Here is a 16,510-nt window from a genome sequence, read left to right as displayed (position 1 = left end):
ACATAGCAATAAGTAATATAAATGGTCCCACTGCAATAAATAGTCTAGAAATCATGCATTTCAAAGAGAAGAGCACTTACTGATTTAATACAGGAATATGAAAGCCTTACACAAGAAGGTATTTGTAGCTCCTTGCTTTCTCTAGAATGTAGAAAGATGGGAAAATATATATATTTTTTTTTTCCCCTGGGGAAAACAGAACAGCTGAAGAGAGAATGCAAGCAGAAAACCAGCTGATCTTTCACCCTTCATATAGTCAAACATCACAGAATCAAATTACTAAAGCCTGAAGGCAAAACTATGAGACAGTAAATTCAAGAAAGAATAAAAAGTTGTATTAATTCAATAAAGTTAGAGAGTTATATTAAATAATATACCCTTCATATCAATTCCACCAACTGGGCCAGAAGCATCAGTTCCAGGAAAGTATTTAAAGCTAGGTGGAATACATCTTCATCTGTGACAAGAAACTCTATAAAACTTAAATTAATTGATAAATGAAGGCATGCCCTTACATAAAGACATACATATGTGAAATTAAGCCAGGGGAAGAGCCCAGTCTGCAGTTCATACATCGCTGTGGCTCTAGTGAAGCATGCAGAACCAGCTTATCACAGTTCTTTAACACACAAAGTCGAAGTTGGTGACCTGAAAATGTAAATCCAAGTATAATTTTATCACATATCATGTACCAGGACAAAATAAATATCAATGAAAACAAATGGCAGTACATCTTTAGTTTTTTTAGCTTCAGGAAAAGAGTACTTCAACAGCTATTTTTGAGCTATGTTTACAAACCGTATATAGAGACTTTCCACCAAAGTCAGAAAGCCAACCATATGAATTATATAGCATTCATATATATTTGCACTTCCCTTAATTTCATCCTAACACTTCCATTTATTTTTTTTAAAGAAAATGACAGCCTTCCCCTTAATCACAAGGACAGATTTTCCAGGTACTGTTTTTATTAGCAGATCCCAGTACAATGTGCACGTTGCATTAAAGTACTGAGAAACTTCTTCACTCTACAGGCTCTTCCTTGGACTTCTATCATATGTGAATCTACAACTTATCAACCTACTGTAAATATGTTGTTACACTGGAAGAGCCAGGTACAACAAATGAGACTGTGAGACAATACTGGGAACACTGAGTTCCTTCATTTACACTATTGTCTTAAAAGTCTAAGAACAGATGGTACAAGAGAAAATGCAAACATTCCCTTTATGAGATGCCAGGTTAAATAGCTGAAATCTTTTCCAACTGAGCAGAATATGTGAAATGCAGCCACGACGAGCTACAAACCTCTGATTTAGAAGTCTCTTTCTTTTAATCATATATACTTGTCAATGGTGCAGTTAATAAACAGTTAGTACTGTTTTAACAGGCCCTAACTTAGCAGACTAAAATTACATGTCATGTTCCAGGTTCTTGAGGTTCTTTGTCTCGTTTCCTAACTGAAGGGATTTGGTTGGTGACAAGGAAAAACAAAGCTGAAATGAGTATGGCTTGCCTCTGACAAATTCCAAAAAAAAGAGCAACTATTTAATGTAAAACAAAACATTAGTGTAAGAACAAGTAGTTAAGTGCTGGTTCAATATCTACAGTTAGGTTGGAAATGGGAAATGTATCTAATAAAAACAAAGTTGTCCAAAACTGTTTCTCAACATCACTACTTTACCTTATATGGAGATTTATACACCTACCAAGTGGATTACCACAAGAAATAGCTTAGATTCAGTCCCACAGAATCTATTCAATTTTACATTCAAACCTTTCACCACGTCTCATCAGAGTACTCATCAGAGTACTCATGTCTCAACCTTGCCTACTCCTTTCCCAGTTTCTCTATCTTCATCCATGAGGATGTGACTGCCTAGTTATCGCAATTACCTGCTTTGGCAGATACAGATAGTTGGAAGTCATGATACCATCACTGCTGCCCTACAGTGATTAATACTAAGGCTCCAGAAATTTTCTGATAGCTGATTCTCAATCTCCCAGCAACAATCAGCACCTAGTGGAAGCAGAACTGCTCCCAAATCCTAAGCTGGTCTGCGTGCAGCAATGATGCTCCTGCTGCTGCAGCAAGACAGTGAGATAATTGTCTCAATGTGCTCTCTGCATAAAAGCATGACTCTGAATGAGGAAATGTTACAGAGTGCATCACCTCTTCTTGAGCATCAGAGGAACTAAACACTGAGGTTTACAACTTGTTGTTGGCCTTACCTTGTGCTAGGTAGAGACTGTTAAATATGTAGCAAATGTTAGTTAACTGCATCTTATACAAATATGTATGATTAGAAGAAGGAACTTATAAATTAGAGGTTTGTAACTGAAGGCCATTGCTTGTTCATGGCTGCATTTCACTAATTCTGCTCAGCTGGAAAAGATTTCTGCCAAGTAAGACTGCAGGGAAGCGAGGCAAGATGCTTATGGCTTTCTCTATGTGTATGGCATACAGCTATGTCTGTGATGACAAAAGTATAAATACAAGCAAATTGCATTAAAAAGCAAGGGAGAGTGAAATGTTCTGACTGATAGGAGATATGTACAAACAAGGACAGTGAGTTACAGTGGTACTGAAAGATCTCACCATTAACTAAACTATTAAATCTCTGAGAGAGAAGCTTAGTGCTGTGTTTAATTCGACCTAAACAGTGGGCTTCCACCAAAAAGAATCTTCCCTTTATCTCCCCTTCTCTCACTGCTTTCAATGATCCCAAGAACCAGTGATCCATTTCATCTCTCCCTTGGGCTGCATCTAACAACTGTGCAGCCATAATCATCAGTTCTCTAACAAATCAACTCACTGGTGGAAGAGCAGGAATATTAATATAGCCACATAACCCTCTTTACCAGGGAGCAATGAAAAAACATCCTTCAGGCAGCAGTCTGCAGCTAGGTTGAATTGTGCACAAGGAATCAAAGTCTGGTATGCTCTGCACGCATGCTTTCCTAAATGTTCCACCCATTTCAATATTAAATTTGCATCTTCTGCCTTCAATTCTTCAATCTGGATAGCTGCATACATGAGAGACCATCCTGGTGATGAAGATGTTTTCCCTATCTAGTCCCAAAATGATAATGAAAAGCTTTCAGATATATCAAGGGACATCAAAGCTCCCAAGAAAATAACCAACATGGCCACAAGCATAAACTGTGAATGTAAAGCCTTGTAAGTTCTTGTAAATCATCAAAAAGCTAAGTACTGAAATGTCAAGTGCTAAGGTTCATGTATTTCAAAGAAAAAAATAATTAAATGTTGCACAGTGAAAGCAAAAAAACCAACAAAGCGCAAACACATTCTTGCTTGCTAGGCAGATAAATGGACTACCTTATAATTTTCACAGTAGCTATGGCAGGCAAGTACATGGAGTTCAGAGGGGGGAGCAGAGATCACCTAGTGCAAAACTGCAACTGCTCCTACTGCCTGACATCATAATGATGGCAAGCTCTGACAATCCTGATTTAATACTGATAAAGCACCATAAACTAACTCATCTCAGAATGCTACTATGAAACAAAATACTACAAATTAATCCCATGCAATACTGGTGACACTGAGTTACGAAGAGAGCTGATAGCTAAAACACGATTTTCTAGCTTTCAGGTACGTAGTATAGGTTTGTTTTTGTAAGAACAAAAGGGTTTTGGCCACAAACTGAACTCACCCCACTGACCATTTATTCTGTGACGATACAAAGATCAAGGACATGACAACTGAGAGGTAAAAAATATGAAAAATAATATGTTTTATTTTTTGCCAACACAGATAAGTAGTATATAATACAAAACAGGAACCCTTGGGTGCTTAAAACATACAAACTTTTCTGCCAAATCTCTGCAGTAAAGTCAATGTGTAAACACCTCACATATGGAAGAAGCAGCCTCTCAGAAAACCTTCTATGCTTATTATATTAATTCTGGCAGCACACTATGAACTCTTACCAATACAGCAATCCCTTAGAAACTAGTAAGTTTCCTTCTCCAAAACTGCTACACAGAGGTATCATCTTCCCTGACAAGTATGTCAGTCTTTCTTTCAGCCGTTACATACAGGACCCGTGTAATTCTATGTGCCATTTGCTGTGCAGGAGGACAGAAATTGCAGCAAAAGGAGATAAACATTGTGTAATGCTTGCAGCATCTCCCCCTCCCCGTTTGTCCACTGAGGCCCAAAAACCCTAAAGAAAGCCAAGACAGCAAAACTTAATATGCAAGAGAGCATTTGAAAAAAAATTGCATCTGCATATGGCATTTTAAGCCTGTATTTTTTGCAGGTTGAAAAATGCATATGCAACTGAAAGCAAGACAAAAATTTTACAGAAAGGAGATGGCACAAGCAAAACTTGAAAATGCTGTCTGTAGTGCTGCGGGTAAATCTGTATATATAAAACACATAAATGCTCTTTTGCCTTTACTAACTGCCTCTATTTTCAAATCTAACAGCTGCATTTCGCTCTCACAGTGTATTGAATTGTGCTCCTTCCACTGAAAAAAAGCAAAAATAACTACCAATTTGTCAGGGGGAAAAAACCCACCACAGTAATTAAGAGCTAGTAAGTAATCAGTAAGGTTACTTCAAAACAAAATTACTTTTCTGTTTTCTTTGAAAAAGGTGTTACGTTTAGAAATAAGTAATTTCCACAATAACAGAAAAGAGTCCATGCTTAGGTGCTGCCTTTTACTATCTCTGAAGAACACACACACAATAGTGCCAAGCTAATGACAGGACGAGAGGCAGGGCTATCCTGGCATGCAGACAAGACTCAAGTTTGGGGCCAGCCTGGGTCCTGGGAAGGTTGTTTACAAAGAGGAAAGCCAGCACGGAAGATCCTCGCTCAAGCCTCAGGGTGTTTCACAGCAGCAAAGACATAAGCCAGTCAGCCTCTGTGTATGATACAGGCAAAACTAAGCAACAACAGAGACAAAGAAACCATGTTGAACTTCCCTTCTACTTTTTTCGTTACCCCTCACTTGACAGGCACTTCTCAAAGCCTGAATCCACCCTAGATGTGGAGCTCTGGAAACAATAAGCAGTCAGAAGCCTGAGTCACCAGCAGCAACACTGGGACATGGTCCCAAGCCTGGTAACAACAAAGTGCCCAAGCTCAGGGAACATATAGAGAAAAAGAGTGGTAGCCTCTACAAAATCCAAAGAAATGTAGAAGCTACTACTACATGACCCAAACTCCATCTCCTGCTGACCATATGGGAGGAGGCAGAGGTAACAGCAGACATCCTTGCATCCTTGTAAACCTGTCCTGATTTACCCTTTTCTCACTGCTTCGCCCACCACTTCTCTTTGGGAGAACCCCCACCAGTCCAGAGACAAAGCTGTTTGAGTTGGATCAGTTGCTAATAAGCCTCTACTGATATGAAGTGCACAGCTTTGATTCTCTGTAAGACTGGCATCTAGCTAGGAATACCAATGAGATCCTGCTCAGACAAAGGTGCTTTTTAAATACACCCTGGGTGACCAGACAGATCTGTACATGAAAGCCATGGACAAATCAAACACCTAGGAAAATGTCACTTCCTTATGGGTCATCAGGTGAAGTTGCACTCTGAACATCTTTAAGATATATAGCAACCCTTTCCTGTCAAACAAAGCATTTCTAGTATGTCCAAAACGACATTCACAGCACAAAATGCTGTCTATGCAGAAAACACAGGAGTAGAAACACTTCTCACAAAGGGAGAAGTATTCAGTATTGACAGTTACTTTGTATAAATGAGCCTCAGGTTCCTTAGAAAAAGGAGCTAAATATCTACAGATGTCATTTATCTGCAGACATTGTAATACATATATGTACATACGTATATATCTCTACAGATAGACAGAGGCCACTCTCACAGCAGAATCAGAGCACTTACAGGATCAAGCTTAGGAGAGTCTAAACTTTGGTATAGAGACTATGTGGTTACACATCTTGGCTTCCTATGCAAGCCAGCAAAGAACAGATTAGGAGTGTGACCAGTAAGTATGTCCCAACCTTCAGATACAGCAGTTCTGCACAGCAGGAACACAGAGCTCCTGCTCTGCCTGCACCTGTGACAACCTACAGACCTCAGCTACCCCACAGTTTCAGCAGCAGATCTTAATGAAACACTTTGAAAAGGATGGTATTGAGAAACAGCAATGGCAGCAGACATTTACACGTATCTTATGCCCCTTTTAAAAAAGAGGAAACTCTTCAAAGAACAGGCATCAGGGGGCTGATGTTCCCATCACTGCTTCCAGAGAGTACATAGATGACTGGCTCTAACCTACAGCACTGCACTGCTCTAAGGCTACACATCAGACACTCTTCTTCTCTTTAAGAAATGCGTACAATAAAAAACAGTTAATGGGACAATATATTTTAAATTTAAAGCATGATGGATTAAATACATGACAGCATTAAAATGTCATTAATCTTTCTTTCAAGTCCATTGCATACCTCTTGAGTTCCCATTACTATTGGTAGTCTTAAATGAAAAAGGAAAATCTGAATTAAATCAGATTTTCCCTCAGACATATTTTGTCCATGTCTGTTGAACTGTAGTGCTCAAAGGTTTATTTTAAGGCAAATCAGTGGAGGAAAATAGCTTTTGGTCAGGTAAATAAACCCTCTGAAGAATAAAATGCAGAGTGCTATCCTAACTTGACTTAATTTTCCTGAACCTAGAAAAGTGTCCCTGGTACCTCACTTTACAAAATACTTTCATTTCAGGCAGATTTAGTGGCTACAACTGTAAGAAACATGACATATATAAATTAAACAATCTTAAGAACAATTACAAATATTTGTTTAACATGCTTCAATTACACTTTAAAACTTTCTTAATTTCATGCAAACCCAGGTAGGTGGGAATTGTTATAATTCCATCAAACTCTATTAATTTCAAAGGAAATTGTTCACAATTTAAATGTCATTAGTGAGGGGAGAAAGAGACCTGCTGAGCTGTGAAATTATAAGCAACTTCCTTGCTGTAGGGGGAAAAATTCCCATAAATGCCAGTGTTAGTCGACACTGAGACACATTCTCTTGTGTATGAAGATATTTCTTGCATTATCGGTATGAAAGTGTACTGTACAGGTTTCGTCTGGGATAGAGTTAATTTTCTTCATGCTAGCTTGTATGGTGCTATCTTTTGGATATGAGACCAGGAAAGAGTTGATAACACAGGCATATTGCAGTTATGGCTGATTGGTGCTTATACAGCGTCACAGCCATTTCTACTTACGCTTCCCCACCAGCAGGTAGCCCGGCAGGGAAAGAGGGACAAAAGTTTGGGAGGGAATACATGTGAGACAGCTGCCTGCAGGTAAATCCCACAGGGGGCAGTGAGCTGTGTGGGGCTGAGCTGCCCACTGCAGGGTAACCACAACAGGTACCATGTCAAGAGGCAGCTTGTAACAGTACCTGTTGTGAACTGAGATCTCTTGTAGAAATACAAATGTCTCCAATTTCAAGTGTTTCTGTAAATCTTTACATACACCCAGATTCCCTTATCTTCTTCATTTTCACTAATGCAGGTAAGACTGCACATCTCAGTAAGACTGCACATCTCCAGTTTAAAAGGAACTTTGAAAAGCTTTTCAGTGATGCCCAGTCTTGTCTCAGGTTTTTAATTTTGGAATACCATGACAGCTGTTTTTAAAATATGCATAACAGCACCAGAAACAAATCCATACCTCACTGCAGCTCCTCTCAGTAATTCTGCCTACCACAGTCCCCACATAATTCTGCAGACTTCACTTTGCATCCTCACCTGAGCATCCTCTGCTGTAACCTCTTTATATGAGTAGATTTATGTGAATCAGGATTGCAATCCATATTTAAAATCCCACTGGCAATTAAGCAGATGTTACAAACCTCTCCTTCATCTTTATATATGCAAATACGCAAGTACTTAGTTTGCAGACTGCAGCCAAAAAGTAAAGTATTTTAATAAGGAATCCAGGCTATATATATCCAAAACCTATTCTATAACTAATACAGTTTTAATTTGTTTGCCTGAAATGAAAACACTAGTTCAGCCAGGAGTTAGACCTAGTGATTGCTATTATAGTTTGTAATCAGAATCATAAGTTATAGGGATATAAATTAATTTAAAATAAAATTTTGATCTGGTCATTGCACACACAGCATGGGCACCACTAAAAATGTCCTATGATTTTATCAGACTGTAACATTCAAGGGGCAGTTTCTGCAACAAATTATCTACCTTAAGCTTACTTAAAAAAAAAAAATAATATCTAAAATGGGCCAATTATTCCTAGGAATAAGACTAATAACGACTATGTTCTTTACCTATATGAAATAAACTCACAAAACATACATATCTTTGTAAGATCTGGAGGCCTCATGCTTTAGATCAAGAACTTGATTGCTGGCAAGGGAGAGGAAATGTTTCAGGTACCTGCCCAGACAGACTTTTGTCCATTATACATACTGGCAAAACATGCCTCATCCTACACAGCTGCACTGAGTATTTAGACAATTACACACTGCTCTGATTTTTACTCTATTTTATTTTTCTGTAGTCTATTTTGTCCCTGTAAATACAGCGACAAAATTTATTTTCACCTTTACTCCTAGCCTACTTTAATAATTTCAGTGTGGAATGGTAAATTTCTTTGGATTTAACACATTTTAAAATTATCTCATTTTTTCTCAACAGGGTTTCTTTTTCTTTTTTCCCTTGACTTGCTCTTATTGGCAGTGTTTTCTTACTGACTCAAGCTCTCACACCTGTCTTTGCACTTCCCTCTCCAAAATATGTGTCCCTATACCCTTTCTAGCAGTATCCAGCCATTTTTGGCTCTTCATTCTCCCCCAATTTCTCCACCACTGTGTCTTTGTTCCCCCTTCCCTACTCTGTCTGGATCTAACTGGGTGAGGCAGCTTCAGCTCACCCAGCTGACGACTGGTTTTGCGTATCTAGGCTGAGCTGTGGTCCTGATTTGGATTTTCACCCTTCATAGCTACAGGAAGGCATGAAGCTGGGTTTAGAGCAGTGAAAAAGCATTATTCCTGCAATGTCTCAAAGCACTCCTTCGAAGCCAGGGACATACCCTGATGTCACTAAACCTTTGCATTTGTAGACTTCCTAATGAAATGAGACAATAGCATTCACTGAGTTGCAAGACATGCTAAAACTACATTAGGGCAAGACTTGCATACTTGAATTGCATTAAAACTGACCTAACAGTACTTCGCAATTTCAAGATCCACAGATGCCCATGCTGATGCAACTATACATCACCTTCTCCTATGTGATTAACTAGTACCTTAAACATTATTTAAAATGTCTAAATGCCTTCATACTGCTCAGTTCCTAAGGTACATAAAGACGTGACTGGATTATGTTGTTTCATCAATGCAACAGCCACCTGTGAAAGCTAATCTAATCTAGACCTCCTCCTCTATTATTTCTAACCTCTTTAAAAAATACCATCTGAGAAGGTGAACACATGAGATCAGAAACTGGTTATATAGCTGCCTGGTACCAAGGCAGCTTGCAGCTTGACGTTCCACTGTAAGAATGAGATATATTAAAAAAAAAAAAAAAAAAAAAAAAAAAAAAAAAAGCCATTCTTTTTCTTTATGGATTAAATATATCTGGAGCTGAAGCTGCAACTGCTGTGTTATTTGAAACACCACAGTCGGGCAAGAATCTCACAACTGTTTTGTTTTAAATGATGGATTTAGAGCAAAATTCCATTGAAAAATATATGAAGCCATGTCAACTGACATCGGATGAGTTACACTTCACAAAAGGAATTCATTAGTTGACCCAGGAGACAGAAGATTGAGTGCTTATTTAAAAGTCTTTTGACATCTCCATTCCTAACCAGCCATGTCCCCTAAGCACTTACCTTTCTGCTCTGGAGCCTTCAACCAAGCTGCTTGATTCTACGGAGTCTTACACAATTAGTCACAGGCACACAAGGGAATTTAGGGATTTGAAACCAAACTTTAGAAATAACAAATTAGAAGGGGCCTGGACAATACAGAGGTTTTAAGAAACGTTTAGGCTCAGTTTTCATGCCAGAGTAGCCTAATTGTGGGGCTGGATGTACTGTGGAGTCTCACAACTGAGCATCCTGGTATTTTCAACTCTGGGGCTAAAGCAGGATCATATGCTACCAAAGGAAAAGGAACCACTGCCACAAAATATTTAGCCATATTTTGGAAAAAAAAGGGCTGGAGCAGATTCCAAATCTTTCACGACTCCAGATAGGAGGCAAATACCTACGTTTCCAGAGAGTGCACGTCCCAACACAAGCCTGGCAGCTTTTCCTGCTGGGCACCTCAGGTCATCCTTGCAAAGCCTGTTCTTGGCTGCCTGCCAGTCCTGCCAAGAGCTCAGTCTCCACACTAGCAGATCCAATGCACAAGAAACCAGATGCAGACTGGTATGCCTTGTGAGACAAGTGCTATAAGACATAAATAAATTTAATTCCATGGATACTTGGTTCAAAAGGCCAACAAGTAGTAACTTTCTCTCATGGAAACGTCTCTCTACCTTCTTACTAGTACACTGGCACTTGCTCAGCATGTTCATCAATCTCCACTTCCAACACAAAAAGTTATTTTATTTATTTATTTTATTCTAAGAGATAAATGTTTTTACTGTGCTGTCTCTCAACACACCTCTGCAGGCTCATTTTCCATTTTTCATAGTAACTGGGAAGTACTTGCTATTGACATGCTGAAAGCTTCAAGTTCAGTGACCCAGCTTCCCATCATCGACAAAAATATGTGCTTGTATCAGGAACATAAACTTAGCAACGTTGCATGTTGGAGGATCCTAGTAGAAATCTCAAATAAAGTCAGATCTTGTACAAGTTTACTTAATGGATAGCCCCCTGACCAGCTATTCTTCTCTCAAAATGCTGATAACCATGACCATGTGAGATGGTCAATGTTAAATGAAATAATATTAACAAAGGAAACAATGAGTACCTGAAGCCTCTGTAAATAAATACACTTTATGTATACACATAAGAAGGGTTTTTAGCTGAATAGATGGCCACTATTAAGTTCTTGGAGTGTAAATAAACCCAGTATAATTGCTTCAGCTTTATGCATGTCACTGCAGCTACAGGTATTAAGACAGCAAAAAAGGTCAAAGCCATTTGAACTACAAATGGAATTCTTTCAAAAAGAAATTTGGCCAAACATTAAATATTTACTTCAATTACTCTTATATTCTCTAACTGAAATAAATTAAATGATGGAGGCAGTTCTGACCATTGACTTTCAAACAGGAATAATCGACGCAGAAAAGTCCCAACATCCCATCAGCCCACTCAGCCTTCACCTCGCAATTCAAGGATTTTTCAGTATAGTATATTATCTATTTAATCATGAGCAAATTGCAATCATTAGACATTGAAATCACTGAAGTTTGAGTGCTGTAAAGGATTCTCACTCAGTAGAAGCTAAAGTCCCAATTAATGTACTGCCACTGTAGATCCACAGGCAGCATCCAACAAGGAACTTAAAAATACTAGGGGCAGAACAGCTCAACTGCTTTACCTACCTGAGTCTTGAATGTATATCACTCAGATGCGTAAGTATTTTTTCAAAAAAATATTTAGAAATATTAGAATAAGGCATGGTATTGGTCACCCTCACCCTTCAGAACAAAATGAAACAAAACCTGGCATTTTATCTCTGCAGGAAATAAAACTACCATTATGGTAGAGCTACAAAAAACAAAATCTACCAACATGTCTGGCTTCAACATCCTGCCAGAATTATTATCATAAAAAATAAATTATAAACTACTCTGAAAGAAAATACCGAGTTAAACAGTCAATGAGAGAACAGGTATTTACATTTCTAATTATTGTCTTTTAAACAGACGGCAACAAATAACACTGTCTTCACTGTTTAACACACATTCTCTTTAGCAAAAGACACCCTTACACACACAAGCAGACTTCTACTTTACACTGATGTAACTCAGAGTTGAATACTGACCCATGCACTTACTACTCCCTCCACAAATCTCTTCTATAGCCCCTTCATGCAACAGCAAAAGCAACAAAAAGCAAACCTCCTCCTGTGAGAAGGCTCTCTCAGGTTCGGTCACACATTAGGACTCACCCAAGCAGTGGTGCAGAACCTCTACCACCCTCCAAGCCACAGTGGCAACTTAACAAGAAACTGAAGGGCAAGACTCATTTGCATGCACATTTAAAAAATGCACACAGATTTGAATCAGAGAGAGCTCAGATGTGTTCAGAGCTATAAAACATCTGAGGAAGAAGATGGTAAAGGGAAAGCTGACACCACTTGTCTAAAATGCATGGGTGCATTGGATGTGGTCTGGAGTGGCTGCATATGCTGCAGCTTTGTGCAGGCTAGGTTATTATATGAAATGAGCACTGGAAAAGCAATACTCTCAGCTTAGCTCTTCCCCAGAAGAAAACATCTTAATTCTTAACCTGAAGGACTCTGAGCCCTCTGGGAAGGAAAGGCAGTAAGAAAGATATATGATTAATCTTCAATGCTTTTTTTTCCAAATTTCAGATACTGAACTCACAGAACTCCTTCTATTTGCCTGATGAGCTTTTTTCTGGAATGAAAGGTTCCCCCTCAACCCCCCACCCTTACCAGATATAATACTGGACAATTCCATGAAAAGAATATTGTAATGATTCCCAAAGCCAAAACTGAACACCCTGGAAGTGCAGAATGACAATTCATAGCATCACACGCCTAATGAAATGTGTAATCTTACTGATGAAAACATCAGATGCTTTCCCTATATACTCTGCTCTTGTAAGATCACACCTTGAATACTGCATACAGCTCTGGAACCCTCAGCACAAGACCTGTCGGAGAGGGTCCAGAGAAGGGCCATGAAGATGATCACAGGGTTAGAGCACTTCTAGTATGAAGACAGGCTGAGAGAGTTGGGTTCTTCAGCCTGGAGAAGGGAAGGCTCTGAGGAGACCTTGTAGTGGCCTTCCAGTACCTGAAGGGGCCCACAAGAAAGTTGGGGAGGGGCTTTTCATCAGAGAGGGCAGTGATAGGACAAGGGGTAATGGTTTTAAACTGAATGAGGAGAGATTTAGGCTAGACTTCAAGAAGAAATTCTTCACCATGAGGGTAGTAAGGTACTGGAATAGGTTACCCAGGGAGGTGGTGAATGTCCCCTTTCTGGAGGTGTTTAAGGCCAAGTAGGATGAGGCCTTATACAACCTGGTCTAGTGGGAGGTGTCCCTGCTCCAGGGAGGTTGGAACCTGATGATCTTTAAGATCTCTTCCAACCTTAATCATTCTATGATTCTATGATTCTGTATTTGAGGAAAGGAATTAAAAGATAGTTGCTGGAGAAAGACTCCCAAGGGTCCATGAAGACTGCTTCTTAAATAATAAGTATCCTGTAAAATGAAGAATGGGAAACTGTAGAAAGCAACATTTATATCTGTATTTGCTTTGCAGTTAATTTAAAGTATTTTTTATAATGCATAAGAGCACACAACTTTTACTGGTTCAAGCTAAAATGCATTCTCATACCTGCGCAGCATCTATAGTGAAAGATCTGAAATGCATACTATTTCTAAAAATCTCTGTTCAGTCTTACTGAGCTGTACAATACAAATATAAAAAACATCCCAGTTAAAAAAACATAAATCAGATAACAATTCAGGCTGCAGCTGCAATTATTTCAGCAGTGATTTATTTTTTTTTTTCTAACCACCCACATATTAGACACCAAAAACAGGATGACAGCAATGAACAAGTGATGACTCTGATTAACAGTCTGAGCACCCATTGTTATTCTGGTGAAGCTTCCCAAGAACCAAAACAAGCATTTCAGAATATATACATAATCTCCAGAGAACTGGGAGATACACACTCTGCAACTGCTCCATGTTGTTAACCTGCATATTTCAGTTGTTTAATACCAACTATTTAATGTCTGTCTGCTTCAACCATATGAACAAAACTGAACACAGTTTTTGCCAGGATAAATCAGCACTCAGCAGCTCTGGAAAACAAAAGGCCAGAAGAAAGAATGGTGGAAAACAACAAGTTGGGAAGGAATGCAAAGACAACTGTAGGGAGCCAATGCTCTCCAGTGGCACAGCCAAAACAGAAACGACATGGCCAGGGTTGGTGTGCAACCTTCTCTGACTTCTACAGATTGAAGTAATCAGTATCTCTCAAGAAGCAGTGAAGAGGTGGCATTTTGTGAAGGACAAGACCTTCCCTGTGCTAGAGGGATCCAGTGGGAAAACCTATGTTGCACACAGCCAGCCAAGTGCTCCGTCAAGCTCACCCTGGCACTGAAAATTAAAAAGAGACCACTGCAGTGTTATGGGGTTGCATCACATGCAAACCTGAGACTTAAGTGCCACACTGCTGAGAACGCCTGCTTGCTACGAGGTAAAACTTCTCAAATCTCTATCAGGTCAGGCAATTCAGCTTCATTATGGTGTAGTCTCTCCCCTTTCAATACGAGTCATTCTCACAGAATGTAATTTATATCTCATTTTATCAGCTTCCATGAAACTTGTCCTTACCTGTCACCTAAAATGCAATCAAAAAAAATGTGTAATTACACTTTGGTATATAACTAATCATGAACACATTAAACTATTATATTTAGAAGTCAATGAAGATAACATACTGCATTTATATTTAGCTTTGCTTTATTTAAACTTCCTTAACAAGATGAATATAATTACAGACAGGTTCTCAGTCCTGTAAGTTGACACAACTTTAGTCAGTTCCATTTAAATTTATCAATTTAAATTAGCTGAGAAAATAGTAATATTGTTACATCACACAAAGTACAACAGAGAAAAAACTTGAGACAAAAGACAGACGGAAACACACTTTAAGCAGCATGGGTAATGCTGAATGCTTATTAAAACCAGTATTTTACCACTATTTGCTTAGTCCTTATATCAAAAGTTCTGCAACAATTACATAGGCTGAAACATGCTGGAAACATGCTATAGAAATTGCCATGCCAGACAAGACATGCCACTTTTCACAGTGGCCTTTCTGTTGGCTGGCAATGCCTTACTAATAGGGGAAATTAAGAAGGACTTCGTAACCAGAGTAAAAGTTTTTTTTGACCCTACATGACAATTGGTTTAAGTCCTCTGTGAGCTAAATCAATAGTTTTTGTAATTTTTATCCTGACTCAGGTAGCTCCAACTCCTGTTCTCCTCATGGACAGCAAACACCTGATCCTTATTAGCACACTGGGAGGTAAGCACCTTCCACAGATCCCTGCCTGTCTTGAAGCCAGGCAGTGCTAGATGTAAAAGGTATTTACACTCCATATCTCTGTGTTTGTTGTCCTTGGCAAAGGTCAGTTTTTAGCTGAACTACAGGATTAATGTCTTTCTTCATGCCTCAAATTAGGGAATACACTTTTATGAAGTAGTATTTTTTAGTATCTCCTTACTGATGTTTACACATAGAAACAGTACAGTAAGCAATTACTCATTACCGGAGGAAGAAAAAAAAAGTAAAGGAAACAAAATCTTACCAGTAAAACATAAATTCAGGTACAGGAAGAGCCTGAAATCTCCCTCCACTCATCTGCTCCTTATAGTGTGGTTCACAGGGAGAATGGATTTCTTTTAATTCACTACATAAAGTTAAACCAGAAAAAAATAGTAGAATTTCTCCTTATTTGTAATTTTAAATAATACTAAACTGTATAAACAAAACATAACAGCCAAAACATGGAATTGTAAATGTCCTTAGGTAATCCAGCGAAATACCTTAAAATGAACCAAACTGGTGGCTGCTAACCACGCAATTCTACTTCAGTAATGAAGGTAGAACACCTTTAAAGAAGACTGACGTTTGATGTAAAATTCCAACAACAGCTAAATCTGGCACAGGAAACATGTAGAAATCAGGACTGTGTGCATGCACATAGGTCTGCTAAAGGCAAGAGAGCTTGTATCTTTCATGAACTGATTATTCTTAACATTTATTTCATACTTCAGAGACCAACACTAAAGTAATTTAAAATTTAGCTGGCCTGAATTAACAAAAGTAGTGCATGCCCAAGGAGATTCCTACAGAGGTTATGTTCCTCTTGTTGCCACCTAAACATACCCAATTTAATGGTTCTTGTCATCCAATGATAAAACATGAGTCTTTCTTCAATGTAAAAGCCTACAAAATCCTAACACCACTGAAATTTTATGCCAGGCCTAACAAGACTTGATCTATAGGAACATGAGAAATCTTTACAGCAAAATAATTCTCTAATATTATATATTTTTTTAAATAAAATAATTAATAAGCTCAGTTTTCAGCTGCAACTCCATTAAAGCTACCACCATGTACAAAGGATTTAATGTAATATTCAAAGAACTGCAGTAAACAAGTTGACTAATTTATATCTGTAATATAAATAGTGTAATTTATATTTTTTAATGTTTCCACTGTTTTGCATAAATATATACTGAAATAACCAGATTTCACACAGTTTTAATCTGGATAAAGTCTGTAGGATCCTT

The 16,510-nt window shown here is 38.4% G+C and overlaps 1 protein-coding gene across 1 annotated transcript in view; it reads right to left on the bottom strand.

The window, feature by feature from the left end:
• PARP8 (poly(ADP-ribose) polymerase family member 8) overlaps positions 1-16,510 on the bottom strand; it is a 123,006-nt gene that overhangs the window by 96,162 nt on the left and 10,334 nt on the right. The gene's annotated exons all lie outside the window — the stretch shown is intronic.

The sequence above is a fragment of the Apus apus genome, chromosome Z (genome assembly GCF_020740795.1).
Source record: "Apus apus isolate bApuApu2 chromosome Z, bApuApu2.pri.cur, whole genome shotgun sequence".
NCBI lineage: Eukaryota > Metazoa > Chordata > Aves > Apodiformes > Apodidae > Apus > Apus apus.
This window is presented reverse-complemented; position numbering and strand designations above follow the sequence as displayed.